Source organism: Macrobrachium nipponense, chromosome 6 (genome assembly GCF_015104395.2).
Source record: "Macrobrachium nipponense isolate FS-2020 chromosome 6, ASM1510439v2, whole genome shotgun sequence".
NCBI classification, from domain to species: domain Eukaryota; kingdom Metazoa; phylum Arthropoda; class Malacostraca; order Decapoda; family Palaemonidae; genus Macrobrachium; species Macrobrachium nipponense.
The window spans coordinates 98,554,074-98,570,512 of NC_061108.1; the positions used below are offsets into that span (position 1 = coordinate 98,554,074).

The 16,439-nt window shown below is 47.9% G+C and overlaps 1 protein-coding gene across 1 annotated transcript in view; it reads left to right on the forward strand.

Annotated features, from left to right (window-relative positions):
- The first annotated feature begins 350 nt into the window (after nt 1–350).
- Nucleotides 351–16,439, forward strand: part of LOC135216664 (uncharacterized) — a 388,956-nt gene continuing 372,867 nt past the window's right edge. Inside the window, exon 1 of the mRNA XM_064252051.1 lies at nt 351–419. The gene's annotated coding sequence lies outside the window, so the exon portion shown is untranslated. The remainder of the gene's footprint in view (nt 420–16,439) is intronic.

The following is a 16,439-nucleotide window of genomic DNA, read 5'->3' on the forward strand; positions in this document are numbered from 1 at the left end:
ATAGTCCAGGAAGTTGGATAATGCAAACTGTTGTCCTTGAAGGGCACCTTCATTTCTGGACTTTCACGTAACGGTTTATGACTATTTCAACTCGCATAAGTAATAATTCTTAAAATTTTAACATATACCAAGCCTAAGAACAATTGATAAATACTAAGTTTAAATATGTCTAAATGCCTTAAATTTAAGAGAACTTTATTGCGTCATGTGCGCATGCGCACAAGTACCCAGAGGGTTATTTAGTACGGGGGACGATTTCAATACGCGACACCGGCTGCTCTAGCAGACTAATTACAGTACGACAGTGACGTCACATTGGTAAACAAACAGTGATCGGTATGCCTTTTCCTGTATTTTATTGTACGCCAAGCTACGTATCCTTAGAACATAATCTTATATCATGTCTATTTTTGTGTTGTGTACGTAGAAATTCATGAATAAAAGGGGAAGTGGTTTTTTTTAGTAGGATTAGCCAATAGAGTAACAAGGTACTACTAGCTATAGGTAACCAAGGTTGACTACTAGGCTAGTAGGTTACTCGAAACCCGACTGGGTTGCTTTGAACATCAGAGTTCGTTTAGGCTAAAGTCTTAATTAGCTATCTTATACCATTCCTTTTCTTCAAGAGGCAATTTGCTATACGCCATCTGTTTTGGTTATTTAATAAAGTAATTGCAGCATTCGCTAGCTTGGTACCTAGCTATGCTTAGCGGTCTAAGCCTTACCTAGGAATACCTAGTAGGTACTAGCCTACCTAGGTACTTAGCTACCTATAGTAGGTAGCTATTGTAGCCTACTAGTATACTACCTACCTAGGCTAGGCTATTACTACTCAGTGTTTTTCCATCTGTCCACCCGCCTGTGGTGTTTGCGTATGGTAACACTGCGTTCCGGGCTTTAGATCTAGCCTAGTAGTTACATTTAGCTTTAATTCAACAATACCTAGGTACCTAGCTAATAGTAGCTAACAATAGCCTATTTCGAATATTAGGTAACGTTGTAATTCGCTTACAGTAAATTATTAAAACACTTTACAGTTGCAAATGTACACCCAGGTATCCTTTTATTTACCTAAAACTTGCACATATTAGTAGCGTAACTACCTATCTAGGCTAAAGCCCGGGGACGCAAGGTTACCATACACAAAACACCATAGGCTGGTGGACAGATGAAAAAAAAAATACTGGCTACCTAGGTATGTGTTTTCTTGCTTTGTGGCTAATTTTAAAGATTTAGCCTAGTAGCACATATTCTTGTTAAATAGCTAAGCCTGTTATCATAATGGGGGTTAAGCTATTTGTTTAATTCCACTAAGTAATCAAACATTTTTTTTCAGCACCTCAGTCAAAACTCATTTTGAATTGTTCAACTTATGCCTGCTCTGAATACCTAGCCTATAGGTATATAAGGCTATAGCCTAGATAGGTAATGCCTGTTTGTTCCGACTAAGTACAAACCGTCGGTTGTCTAACAAAAGGATATCCGCGGGAACGCGCCGCCGCTACCGCATACAAAGAGTTCAAACTTGAATCGCTGTACCTGGGTCTGGGGTAACTGCGCGGGGTGAGCCCGGGCCAGCTTGGGTAGGTCATTGTGATACCATTCTTTTCGCGGTAGCCGTCGTGTCAACACCTACTCCTTCCGCCTTGACCCGACTTGAGATAAACAACGCATGACCGCCGACCGTAGTCTTTCTTTATCGTGATATCTTTGACATCCGTGCTTGAGTGCTTCCCCAGTGCCCTTTTCCTATCCTTTTATTTATCCTTTAGTATTACCTAGCATCCTAACTTCCCTGTAAGTATGGAAGGCGGATCTATGGTGGGTTTTTCGGGGAGGATTTGTGTGTGTGTTTCCGATGGCATGCGTTGCGGTACATCTTTGCCTTCGCCAACCTCGGATCCTCATCTGTGGTGTATTGCTTGTAGGGGTTTTGAATGTTCCCCTGATGCATCGTGTTCAACCTGTGCGCAGTGGAATAATGATCAGTGGAGGCTCTATTATGAGGCGCATGAGAGTGTTTTCAGTGACGCTAATGTTGATGCCGATAAGCCTAGGCCTAGGCCGACTACTGTGGGGCCTAAGGCCGTGTGTGAGGGGGATAGTGCCCAATTGGAGAACACTAGGCCTAGTAATCCTTCCTCCTTATTAACGGGGGACCTAGTTAGTGAGCCTAGTGTCCTTCCCAAGAAACTTAGGCTAAAGAAACCTTCGTCGTCGGGGGCTAGGAAAGCAGGTAAGAGGAAAGAAGCTACCCTAGGGGCTGGGATCCATGTTCCTGCCTCGAAGCGTAACAAGAAGGGGTCTTCAACCGAGAGCTTGTTCCCGCCTAGCCTAAAGGCCGAACTACTAGGTATGACCATAGCAGTACCGAGACACAGCCGGGTGCCAAGGTAACCCCCTGTTCCTCTCGGGCACAATCAGTCCAGCCCCAGGAGGGATCCGGTGACGGACCTGATGCCTCACCCTCCCATCCTGAGGACAGTGCTAAGGAGCCCGGAACGGGACCCAACTCGCAGGAGCCGGAGGCCCCCTCCCCTCCAGAAGTTGCGGCAACCCGACGCAAGAAGCCAGCCAGCCACAACGCTCGGAGGAGGAGCATCAATGGAGACCTTTCGATGCCGCAAGGCCTAGGTCGCGCTGAGAGACCAGTGCCAGCGTTGATGCCCGAAAAAGCTAGGCCTAGGCATGAGCCTAGTACCTCCGCACCACCTCCATCAGTTAGCCTAGGTACAGTGGGGGCCCAGGTCCTCACTCCCGCACTGGACATTGCGAACCTGGTCAAACAGGCGGTGGAGGACTACTTAAGCTCCAAAAAGGAGGTTTCCCAGCAAGTGGAGAAGAAGAAGAACACCAGTCTAGAGGAGTCTGCCCGTAGGATGGAAGAAGCCAGGAAGAAGTTCCTTTTGGAAAAGAAGTCAGAGGAACTGTTTCCAGATTTGGGTGACAGTTCTGACTCTGATTCCGAGCCCGATTCATGCTCCGAGGGGGAGCCCGATTCTGACCCCGATTCGGACGGCAGTCAGACTAGCTCACCTGCGGAGCTCGAGCCCTTATCATTCAACCAGATTCTGTCGTTGATTAGAAGCGCCAATGGCCTAACAGAAACTGAGGAACTGAACCAGGAGTTTCAGTCAGAGGTGCATAAGGTGCTCAACCTGAAGAATTCACAGCCCCCCTCGGTCAGCCTCCCCTGGAGCAACCAGGTTAGGCTAGCCATGGCTAGAGCGTCCCGAGAAGCCACGACTTCACCAACTAGGGTATCTGAGAAACAGAGGTGGCTTCCTATCCCTGCTCAGGGGGCCAGCAGGTATTATAGGCCAACAGGTGACAAACTAAGGGAGTCTGCATATTCCAGGGACCTTGCAGATCTCTTAGATGTCAGTCTGGACGCCCTTCAGAAAAAGCACCTCTTGCTCTCTCCCTCAGAAACCGAAGGACTCATTCGCGCTCTAGCTCTGGCCCTCGCTACGAATTCGTGGATGGAACGTCTACTGGCAGCACTTCCGCAGTTCTTACCCGAGCTCCAGCCTCAGCAGCAGCAGAACTTGTCTTCCTTCATGCAGTGTGGGATCAAGACACTCTCGCACCAAGCAGACAACTTAGCGGTCCTGTGGGCTAATATGGAGGTGAAAAGGAGAGAGAATGCCTTCAAGGAGGCCAAATCGCCAGTGGTGAGAGACCTCCTCCCGGACTTACGGAAAAACCCGCTGTTCCAGAAAGAACTTATTCCTGCGGAAGAAGTTCGCAAGGCAGCGGAGAAGAAGGAGCGATCTCTCCAATCTAGGGCTCTCTCCAATTCTGCAACCCCGGGCCATAGACCACGGCCAGCACCACAGATTAGCCAACAGGTAAGAGAAGCGCAGAGACCGGCTTTTCCCGTGCGTAGGCGAGAGGAGAAGAAACCTTACTCTGTGTCGAAGGACAAGTTCCATAGGGAGAAGACTCGTCCCTTTCCATCAAAGGAGCGGAAGCAGAAGGGCAACAGAAGAGAGGGAGGTCCCCGCAAGAAATTCTAGGCCAGATCCTGCCCGTCAGCGGAAGGTAGGGGGTTGCTTGGCTGCCAATTGGCAAGTGTGGCAGCAAGCAGGAGCGGAAGATTGGACCCTGCAGGTTATCAAGTCAGGCTACCGTCTTCCCTTCCAGTCTACACCCACTCTATCCCCTACCCCCATCCAAGTCCCTTCCTATCGACCGGACTCGGACCGCGGACGGGCCCTGGAGGAGGAAATATCCAAGCTACTTCAGAAAGGGGCGTTGGAAGAGGTTCAGGATCCAGGTCCAGGGTTCTACTCCAGACTCTTCCTGGTAGAAAAGGCAACAGGGGGTTGGAGGCCGGTCATAGACCTTTCACCCCTCAACAAGTTCCTTCTCTGACAAAGTTTCGGATGGAAACGGCAGACTCCGTTCGAGCTTGTGTCAGGGAGGGAGACTTCATGGCCTCAATAGACCTTCAAGATGCCTACTTCCAAGTCCTGTTCACCCCTCCTCCAGAAAATTCCTCAGGATTGTCAGCAAGGGAAAGACTCTGCAGTTCACCTGCCTGTGCTTCGGCCTCGCCACAGCCCCACAGGTGTTTCACCAGGGTCTTCAAGATAGTGTCAGTTTGGGCACATGCAAGAGGCATCCGTCTCCTCCGCTACCTGGACGATTGGCTCATCTTAGCCGAGACGGCTGCGCAGTGTGCGGAGCACCTTCAGCTAGTTTTGTCATTCGTTCAGGAACTGGGAGTGGTGGTGAATGTCGACAAGTCGGATTTCACTCCCAGACAAAGGATGGTGTACCTCGGAATGACACTAGATTCATCCCTCATGAAGGCCTTCCCCTCGGAGAACAGGGTCTCCGGCCTAGTATCTCAAGTGCGGAGAGCTTTGGGGCCCAGCCCTCCCACGGCGAAACTCTGCAGTCCATCTTAGGACACATGGCCTCAATAGAGAGACTAGTGCCTCACAGCAGAAGGCGTATGAGGCCGCTTCAGTGGCTGTTCAAGAAACATGGTCTCCTCAGGAAGGGGACCCCAACAGCAAAATTCTTCTCTCAAGAAGTAAGGAAGTCCCGGAGTGGTGGATGGTGCCTTCCCACCTCCAAGGGGCATCTCTCTCAGTCCGAGAACCCCAGAGATTCTTCTCTTCACGGATGCATCAAAGAAGGGTGGGGGGCGCACCTGACGGAGGAAGAAGTGAGCGGCCTGTGGTCGGAAGAAGAGAAAGCATCTCACATCAATGTCTTGGAATTGAAGGCAGTCTTCCTCTCCCTTCAGCACTTCCTGTCTCAACTCCAAGGGAAAACGGTGGGCCTAATGTCAGACAACTCCACGGTGGTGGCATATCTAAACAAACAGGGGGGCACAGTCTCACTGGATCTCTGTCGCCTGGCAGTACAAATCCAGGAGTTAGCAGAGGAAATGGACATCACCCTCAAGGCAAGATATATTCCAGGCAAGAAAAATGTTTGGGCGGACCATCTGAGCAGGAGGGGACAGATAATCAACACAGAGTGGTCCCTCCATCAAGAAGTAGCAGATGGCCTGATAAAGAGGTGGGGCTCTCCGTCGATAGACCTCTTTGCCACCGCATGGAACAGAAAACTGCCAGTGTTCTTCTCCCACTCCCAGACCCGCAGGCAGCGGGGGAGGATGCCCTCCTGCAAGATTGGAAGAACCTGGACGCTTACGCCTTTCCGCCTTTCCCCCTCCTCCAGAAGATCCTTCAGAAGATTCGCTACTCGCAGAACCTGCGAGTAACCTTAGTAGCTCCTTGGTGGCCGGAAGCCCCCTGGTTCCCAGAAGTGCTGGATCTTCAGTTAGAGGACCCGGTAAGCCTACCAGACAGAATAGATCTCCTCGCCCAACCCAACAACGGATGCCTACACCCAAATCCGTCGGCCCTCCGCTTACACGGGTTCAGACTGTCATCAAAATCCTCCGCGATAGAGGTTTTTCCAGGCAGTTAGCTGAGGCCATGGCCAATCCTGTGAAACCTTCCTCAGGCAGATTGTACCAGGGAAAGTGGCGACGGTTTCAAGATTGGTGTCAAGATAAAGGCATTGCCCCAGACGAGGCCACCATCCCTCAACTAGCGAGTTTTTTCCACCACCTCAGGAAGGATAACAAAAGACTATCCATATCGGCAGTGGAGGGTTATAGAGCGGCTTTAAATCAAGTATTCGCGTTGAAAGGCATGGACCTCGCTGCATCTCCAGAAATTTTGTTGCTCTTCAAGCACTTTAGGAAGACCTGTCCCCCGAGAGAGCTACGGACTCCCCACTGGGATGTAGCCTTAGTCCTGGAATCCTTGAGAGGTCCTCCCTACGAGCCCTTACATTCAGCTTCCTTGAAGAACCTCACCTTGAAGACACCCTTTTCCTCTTAGCCCTGGCATCTTCGAAGAGGGTCAGCGAACTACACGCGCTGTCCTACGAAGTGTCACACACCAGGCGTTGGAGGGAGATGGGGTTCTCGTTTGTCCCTGGCTTTGTAGCCAAGACTCAAGACCCATACAAGCCAGAGGAGATGTTTTCCTCTTTTACCATTCCTTCCTTGGGGATTTTACCGGCTTTGACAAAGAGGAACTGATTCTATGCCCGGTCAGAGCCATGAAAGCCTACCTCAAGAGGACGAGACAGTTCAGACCGGCTATCAAACGGCTGTTCGTGGCCACGGGCAAGCATCCGAAAGAGGTGGCTAAGAATACCATCTCCTTCTGGATCAGACAGGTTATAAGAAGGGCCTACGAAAACAAGGAAGTACCAATGCCAAAGGTGAGGGCTCACGAAGTTAGGGGCATAGGCTCCTCTATGCTCTTCAGGAAGAACCTCTCAGTGGGTCAGGTATTGAGAGCAGGCACCTGGAAGAGTCAAACCACCTTCACCTCCTTCTACCTACGAGAAGTTACGTTCAAATCTCTAGAAGTGTTCTCTCTGGGCCCCATTGTCGCAGCCCAAGAGATCCTCTAGGCGTTGGTCACCCACACTGCGTACCTCAATTTGGAAATACACACACACACACTCCCAGCAATTCCCGCCTAAGTCTGGCCGAATGTAAGGGGTATGAGTGAGTTTTCCTGGTAATATCCTACGTATGACTGTACTGTCCATGACACGACTTGGCCACTACTGACTTACCTGGAGAGTAGAATGATGGCTAAGAATCCTTCAGGAACAGCTCTCTGAGTGAGTATTAGTACCATAGGTTAGGACAACAGCCGGAGCCCCTTGGGTTCTCCCCTATTGAATCCTTACCGTGTAAAGTGTCATGAGGAGTAGGGGGTCTGGGTTAACATCAGGTCGTGTGAAGTTATTGGCGGCTCTTCAAAGGGTACATTCAGGTCACTCACCTTCCCATCCTCAGTTCGAGTCTCCTTTTGTTAGACAACGACGGTTTGTACTTAGTCGGAACAAAAGTAATTTTGTCGAAAAATTATTTTTTCCTATATACAAACCTAGGTTGTCTAACAGATTAATGGCCCTCCTCATCCACCCCTCATTGAGTTATGGCCCCCCTTTTGAAGAGTGTGTCTGTTTAGACTAAGTATTCTAACGGCTCAAAGAACAATGGTATCACAATGACCTACCCAACTGGGCCCGGGCTCACCCCGCGCAGTTACCCCAGACCCAGGTACAGCGATTCAAGTTTGAACTCTTTGTATGCGGTAGCGGCGGCGCGTTCCCGCGGATATCCTTTTGTTAGACAACCTAGGTTTGTATATAGGAAAAAATAATTTTTCGACAAAATTACTTGTTTGTATGGCAGTGCACTCTGTGGGCTTTACATCATTTATCCAGACTAGCCTAGGTAACACTATAGTGTAATTAGCAGGAAGCTAGGCTTTTTGACGGGGGGAAACAAATAGCCTACCTACTATACTACCCTTGTAAGTGAAGCTTACCAATAGGAATAGAAAAATAGTTTTTGAAAAGTGAATGGTTTGTATGTATATAGTCAGTAGACAGTAATTTTTTTTGGTTATTTTGCCACAACAGACATTGATTTATCACATACAATATATATGTTGACTTAAATTTACTAAGATTTTATTTTAAAAATATTGACAAATTTACTGTGCATGGTACAGCTCACAATTGTGATCCAAGGTGTATTCCAAGTGTTAGTTTTAGTCTTAAAATTTGTAGTTTCCAGATTTTACAGTAAGTTGATAGTACTTGAAATATGAAGTCTTTAATGGACACTAAAAACATTTTTATTTTTTTTAGTGTTGTGATATCAAGGACTTGACAATGTATGATGTATGATTTGTCAAGTGTCTTTGCAAATGAATATATCAAATGAATTGGCAGGTCCCAAGAGCACCTGCAATAGTGGGACCAGATGCAAAGCTTAGTGTAATTGAAAAGTGAGGAGGCACTCTAATTAAACAGCCCACCACATCATGTCTTTCCTAACTTGGAGAGAATCACTCTTCCAGGAACTCCCCACCTAACCTGTCCTAGGTTGCTATTTCTAACTCAGGAAAAATGTATGGTTACATACCTAGCTTGTCTGTCTCCCTTTTTCTTAGTGTGACTGTAAGAGCCTAGGAAAGATTGTGAAACCCTCCTTATCAGACAAAAAGAAAGAAAGAAAAAGTTTGGTTGGCCTGGGTTTATGTTAGAATTTTTTTCTTTTATTTTCTAAGTGCATTTATAGCAATCACTTAGCCACAATGGACCTTGAATGGTAAATTTCCATCAAAATATGACATCCTTGGTTAGCTTAGTGTTGTTAGGACCAGGATGTCTCTTTTTCAAGGAAGCCAATTTAAATTAAGTGCTTGATTTGTGCACGAAGGGAATGTACATATGTATTTGAAAGAGGCCTCATACAATCATTGTGCTGAGCCAAGCCATATGAGGTATGTTACATTCATTGGAGTATGTATGTAGTAATCAGAAGTCATTTTCCATGTGACCATCAGGTAGTGCCTTAAGATCTCCTGATTGGAATTATCTTATTAGTCTCCAGAAGAGATTGCATCTCCTGTTAACAGTATATTCACTGCTTAATTTCATTTTGTTGCCTAACTATATTCATGCCAATGAGAATTTGTGTCCATCGTCAGAGATAGAATGGATTATTCATTTAATAACTTAGGATATTTTTAACAAATATTTTGCAAATAGGTCTTATTAATTATCTGAGACATCCTTTACACTCACAAGAAATTGTTTTATTTTTAAATTAGATTTTTGTCATTGTCCAGAGGGTCAATTTTGAATAAATAGGCAGTATTACACTGTTATTTTTATATATATAGGGAATTCTTTGGGCTTGAATTTACCATTTGACTATTGATCTTAACCAAACTCATCTGAACTAGGGTGAGATTGTATTCATAGGAAGATTGTTTCCACGGCTTCATGGTTGAAGTGTACCCAATAGAGAATACACCCTAAGTTCTTGAGCAACAAGATCTCACCCATACATGTATCCCTTGATTTTTCACTTATAAGTTCTGCATTTCTCAGATGTTTCATGAGGCATAGTATATTAGTTACATTTTGATGATTGATAGATGAAATTTAACATACTGAGGTGGGGTTAGGTACAGTTTTTCTAGCATCAACCCATCTTGGGGTTGATGCTTGTTCTGCCTAATCTGTGAGGAGCCATGACTTAGCAAGAGGTCTGTACTTTGCGTATTGCAGTAGGTTAAATACTGTAAGTGAATTTTGGAGTAGTCATGATGCTCTTGTGCACTTTTACATAAACATATTATATTTACTTTGATACTTCCACAAGACCACACTTTCTGGTTGTTTGGACCCATCAGGATATAACTAATTTTGTTTAAACACAGATGATGTATTATAGTTATAGTTAGTCTTATCCTAGCCCATGTTCTTCAATATAAACAATCATTTTGTACATGAACTTTCCTGTCAGATATATACTTAGCTATAGTCTCCGACGTTCTCGACAGAATTTCAAATCTCGCGGCACATGCGACAGGTAGGTCAGGTGGTCTACCTTACCCGCCGCTGGGTGGCGGGTGTATGAACCAATCCCCCTTGCTTGTTAGATTTTCTCTGTCGCTTGGAACGACGACAACTGTTGTCGGTTCCTTTGGATAGATTTTTCACTTCTCGCTTGCCTGGAGTTGATTTGGACTTCTTTTTGGTGATGTATTCGCTCTGTTTGGCTTGGCATACGCTATTTGTGGACCGTTTTGACTTTGAACTGGAATTTTCTTTAACATGTCTGACCTGGATTCAGTAGCTTAAACTTCTGTTTTGTTTAGGGTTTGTGTGATTGAAGGGTGTAAGGTGAGGTTGCCGAAAGCTTCGGTTGACCCTCACACTGTATGCATGAAATGCAGGGGGAATGAATGTTCTTTTAGTAACCCTTGTAAGGAATGCGAGGTATTGAATGAAGACGAATACAAGACTCTCTCTTCTTATGTTAGGAAGTTGGAACGTGATAGAGTGCGGAAGGCTTCCTCTAGAAGTTCTAGTAGGTCTAGAATGAGTGAGTTGGATGTAGAACCTAATGTTAATGTAGAAGTAGAACCTTCTTCCCAAGTTGCAGCCCCTGCTCCCCGCACTGAAGCCGAAGATTTGTCTTCGGAGGCGGCGGCCTTAAGAGCCACGATTCTTTCGATGGATCATAAGATTCGTTAGTTAGAAGAAGGTAAGGAGAGTGTTAGTGATCAGTGCAGTGTCCCCAGTGTTGTGGAGGGTGCGTCTGACCGGCTCCTTAGTGCCTCTAGGCCTAGACCTCTTCCAGACTCCCAGTTCCAGTGGAGTAGGAAAGTCAAAAGCCGCAAGAGGGCTAGGGAGAGCCCCCACTGGACAGGCGTCCCCTCGGCAGATCCTGAAGTACGCTCCCAGGCTGCCTCGGATCGCTACAAGAAGGAGATCCTGCGTCAATGCTTCTCCTCTTCGTCATCTCCCTCTCCGAAGAGAGGTTGGAACTCCCTGGATGCGTCGCGCCCGTTGAAGAGGGCTTGGAAGGCTTCCTGCAGTCCTTTGGCTTCCAGCCCGGAAGTTTTCCCAGAAGAAACGTCTTTGGAAGTAAAGAAGCCTAAGAGATCTTGTGATCGCTCGTCTTCTCGCGCCCCTCGATCTGCGCCTGATTCGGAGGAAGACCAGAAGGATTCTCCTACTAGAGTCCTTGCGGGACTACAGGCTCAGATTTCGGCTTTGGCGGATTCTCTGGCCTTAAGATCGCGGAGGAAGAAGGACGTTTCTCTTCCGATCAAGAGATCTAGGCGCCGTTCTTCAGAGGATCGTTCTCCACTTCGTAGGCGATCTCCTTCGTATGGGGAGTATTCGTATGAAGGTAGGATCTCACGCGAGTGGCCCCGCTCTCCTGGCTCTCTCAGCTTCAAGGCGCCAGACATCGGTCTGACGCTCTGTGGAGAAAGAAGATTTTTCTCCGGATTGGATCCCCGCTTCTGGTAAGCGTTCTTCGCCTGCTCATACGCTGTTTCGAGGGTACGGCCGAAAGGAGATAGGTACTTGGAGCAGAACAGGCCTCTTTCTTCGACTCCCTCTCGTGGGACTTCTCCTCAGCAACTTCGAGAAACTAGAAGGCGCCCTTCTACAAGTAGGCGCTCGTCTTCCGGATGTCGCTCTCCTCGAGTTTCGGATCTGGCGTCGAGTAGACGTTTTTCTCCTGTTTGTAGCTCCTCTCCCTTCAGAAGTCAAGAGTCTGGTAGGAGCCATGCGCCTGATAGGCGTCCTTCTGGTAGCCGCTCCCCGCAAGATAGGCGCCAAGAGCCTAGTGTACGTTGATCTCCTGGTAGGCGCTCGTCATTTTCGAGGCGCCCTACTCCTGACTGTTCTCCTTGTGGCAGACACCAAGAGCCTTTCAAGCGCCCTTTTCCGTGTAGGCGCTCTCCTTCTTCTAGACGCCCTGCTCCTGACTGTTCGCCTCTTGGTAGGCACCAAGAGCCTCGCAAGCGCCCTTCTCCCGATAGGCACTCGTTAGCTTTGAGGCGCCCTTCTCCTGACTGTTATCCGCTTGTCAGACGTCAAGAGTCTCGCAAGCGGCCTTCTCCTAGTAGGCGCTTTTCACCTTCCAGTCGACCTTCTCTTGATCGTGCTCAACTTGACAAGCATCAAGAGACGCGCAAGCGCCCTGCTACTGATAGGCGCTCGGCGCCTAGCAGCCGCTCTCCACAGGATAGGCACCCAGATACTAGTAGGCGCTCTCCTCCTCGTAAGCACCGTGTTGATGTATCCAGACCTTCTCGGGGTAGGAGCCCTGCCTCTCCTTCAGTCGAGATTTCGTCTATCTCGAAGAGGGAGTCTCATTGCAGACAATCCAGATCGGACGGGCGCTCTTCCTTTTCGTCTCGTCGTTCACCTGCTGATTTGAACTCTCCTGCGAGAAGGCACTCTCCAACCTCTCACTCGGCTCCTGCTAGGACCTCTTCGTTGCCTAAAGATCCTCCGCGCTCTCCTCGACAAGGAATCCTAGAGGGTTTGGATGAGGAACCGAACACTTCTGCAGCTGTGTCTTCTTACAAGAAGCTCACAGAGCTTCTCCTGCAAGAGTTTGGGGATTCCCTTAGTCCTACGGCTCCTCCTTCTCCTCACTCGTTATTTTCTACGGCAAAGACAACGAAGGGTTCTTCTTGTGTGAGGATGAAGTCGACCCTTTCGATGAAAAAGGCACTGAGGAGTTTTGGTTCCTGGATGACTTCCAAAGAGGAAGCAGGAAAAACGATGTTCGCTTTCCCTCCTTCGAAGCTATCAGGACGCGCTGGTTTCTGGTATGAAACAGGAGAGTCCTTGGGACTGGGTCTACCGTCCTCGGCCGATGTGGACTTTTCGGCTTTAGTAGATGCCACAAGGAGAGCTGCACTTAACTCTGCTAAGACAACTTGGGCAATGAACGAGATCGACCACATTCTGAAAGGTATGTTCAGAGTGCTGGAGGTCTTCAACTTCCTTGATTAGTCGCTGGGAGTCCTGGCTAAGAAGATAGAGGTGCCAGAGTCTTTTTCTTCAGAGGATCTCCTTTGCGTTTTATCTTGCATGGATAAGTCCGTTAGAGACGGAGCGAGTGAAATCGCCTCCCTGTATGGGGCGGGGATCGTGAAGAAGAGATCTGTATATTGCTCCTTCTTGACGAAGTCCGTCTCCCACGCTCAGAGGTCTTCTTTGCTGTTTGCTCCTCTTTCCGCTCAGTTATTTCCTAAGCATTTAGTCCAGGACATCTTGAGATCGCTTTCGGCTAAGGCCACCCAGGACCTTATGGCCCAGTCGGCAAGGAAACCTCGTCCTTCCTTCCCTACCAAGACTAAGAAGGAGAAGTCTAGTACTCGGGAACCCTTTCGAGGGGCTTCTTCCTCCAGAACCTCTGCGTTTAGGGGTCGTAGACCCAACAGAAGAGGAAAGACTTTCGCCAAGTCAGTCAAGACCCCCAAATAACTTGCAAGTCCTTCAGACAACGGTGGGCGCCAGGCTCTTAGGATTTGCGGAAGTCTGGGCCCAGAAAGGGGCGGATCCTTGGACCCTTTCAATTTTGAGGAGGGGTTACCTCATCCCTTTCATCTCAAGACCTCCCTTGACGACCACCCCAAGGGAGTTGACGGCCAGGTACAGAGACCCCATCATGAATCAACCTCTCCATCTAGCAGTAGAACAGATGGTGGAGAAAGAGGCTATCGAACTAGTGACAGACCATCGTTCATCAGGCTTCTACAACCACCTTTTCCTAGTTCCGAAATCCTCAGGGGGATGGAGACTGGTGTTGGATGTAAGCGCCCTGAACTTCTTCATAGAAACACCTTCATAGAAACACGATGGAAACACCTTCATCGGTGCTGGCAGCGCTTCGTCCAGGGGACTGGATGGTGTCCTTGGACTTACAGGACGCTTACTTCCACGTACCGATCCATCCTTCCTCGAGGAAGTTTCTCAGATTCATGATGGGGGGAAAAATGTTCCAGTTCAGGGTTCTGTGTTTCGGCCTCTCGACGGCCCCTCAAGTGTTCACGGGGATCTTGAGGAACGTAGCTCAATGGCTTCATTTGAAGGGGGTGAGGATATCCATGTACCTCGACGATTGGGTGATAAGGGCCAATTTAGAAGATCGTTGTTTGAAGGACTTGCAAGTAACACTAGAATTGACGAATGCGTTGGGACTTCTGGTCAATTTCAAGAAGTCTTTGTTAATTCCCGAGCAAGAGTGGGTGTATCTCGGGATACGGATGAACTCTCAGAGTTTTCGGGCTTTTCCCTCTCAGGAAAGGATAGCCCGAGGATTCGAGAGAGTAACAACCTTCTTAGGGAAAGAAGCATGCACAGCGAGGGAGTGGATGAGTCTGCTGGGGACGCTCTCCTCGCTGGAGCAATTCGTTTCCTTAGGAAGGTTGCACCTGAGACCGCTCCAATTCTTTCTTCATCGGAATTGGAGTCGTCGTTCTCAGGATTTGACGTTCTCCCTGTCAATATCTCAGGAAGTCAAGGAGCAACTCACATGGTGGACAGATCCCAACCTCTTTGCGAAGGGATTGTCTCTTCAATCCCAGAGCCCCAACCTAGTGTTGTTCTCCGACGCGTCGGACACGGGTTGGGGGGCGACTCTGGGAACCAGCGAGGTGTCAGGTACCTGGGTGGGGGACCAGGTATGCTGGCACATCAACAGAAAGGAGTTGATGGCCGTGTGGTTGGCTCTGAAAGCCTTCGAACCCAACGTCAGAAGATCAGTAGTGCAGATCAACATGGACAACACTACAGCTCTGGCATATATCAGAAAACAGGGGGGGACGCATTCCTTCTCTCTGTACGAAACTGCAAGAGACCTTCTTCTGTGGGCCGAAGAAAGGGGAATCAAGCTTCTCACCAGGTTCGTACAGGGAGAGAGGAATGTGAGAGCGGATCTCCTCAGCAGGAAAGATCAGGTCCTTCCCACAGAGTGGACACTTCATTTCGATGTATGCCAGAGCCTGTGGAAGTTGTGGGGCAGGCCACACATAGACCTCTTTGCCACGTCAAAAAACAAGAGACTGGATCCTTACTGCTCTCCGATCTCGGATCCAGAGGCATTAGCAATCGATGCTCTTCTTCTAGACTGGAGCGGACTCGATGTCTACGCGTTCCCCCCTTAACAAGATTCGGGGTTAACAATCCAAAAGTTCGTAGAGTCAGATTCAACGAGAATGATCCTAATCGCTCCCTTTTGGCCAGCCCAAGAATGGTTCACAGAGGTACTGGAATGGTTAGTGGACCTTCCAAGATCGCTCCCTCTAAGGAGCGATCTACTCAGCCCCACTTCGACAGGTACCACAAAAATCTCCTCGCTGTCAGTCTGACTGGCTTCAGACTGTCCAAAGTCTGGTCAGAGCGAAAGGCTTTTCAACAACAGCTGCTAAAGCAATCGCAAGAGCGAGGAGGCCTTCCACCTTGCGTGTATACCAGTCAAAGTGGGATGTCTTCAGACGGTGGTGCAAGAGAAAGAACATTTCCTCTTCCAGTACCTCTGTGACCCAGATTGCGGATTTCCTGCTTTTTCTCAAAGAAGAGTGTCATCTTGTTGTATCTACTATTAAAGGATACCGCAGTATGCTTGGCTTGCGGTCTTCGGCATAGAGGCTTGAATATCTCCGAGAATAAGGACCTGCATGACCTTATTAGGTCCTTTGAAACTATTAAAAAACAATCTCATATTACACCGAACTGGAATCTAGACGTAGTTCTACAATTCCTTGGATCATCTAGATTTGAACCACCTAGTTCAGCCTCGTTCAAGGATCTGACGAAGAAGGCTCTCTTCCTTATGGCCCTAGCAACCGCTAAGAGGGTGAGTGAGCTTCAAGCTATTGAGGGCAATGTTGGGTTTAAGGAAGAATCTATGGTTTGTTCGTTTCTTCCGGGATTTCTAGCGAAGAACGAAAACCCATACCCGTCCATAGGCCCAGAGCTTTGAAATTTCGGGACTATCTTTTCTTGTAGGGGAAGGGAAGAGCCTGAAAGAACTCTTTGCCCTATGAGAATTGTAAAATTTTACCTTAAGAGGAAGGAGCAACTTAAGGGGGCCGGCCGGAACCCCTATATATATGGTGGTATAAGGCGAAAAATGCAAAGTCATGAAAAAATTCATGGAGCTTCATATGGCAATTGAGAACTACGTACTAACGAAATATTTCGTCAAAATTCCTTCCTCTTACTTTCGTAGTTTACAGGGTAATTAGTTAACGTAACTCAATAAGCCTAAAACATTTATCTGTACAAGAAAATGCAATATTTCTTCTATTATCGTAAATTTTGATAATTATTGTCAAAGAAATTGGGAGAAATGGCATCTGTAGACATTCCCCGAGTCGAGAAGGAGACTTCAGGCTCAGCCACCAAGTCCAGTCCTGATTTAGTGCGATCACAGACTTCAAGTAATCTACACGTTCCATTTCACCTCTGACATTCGCCTGCATTTTCGTATGTTTATGTATGTTTCGGCAAGAATTTCATCATGCCAATGAGGAAAAGACAAGGAA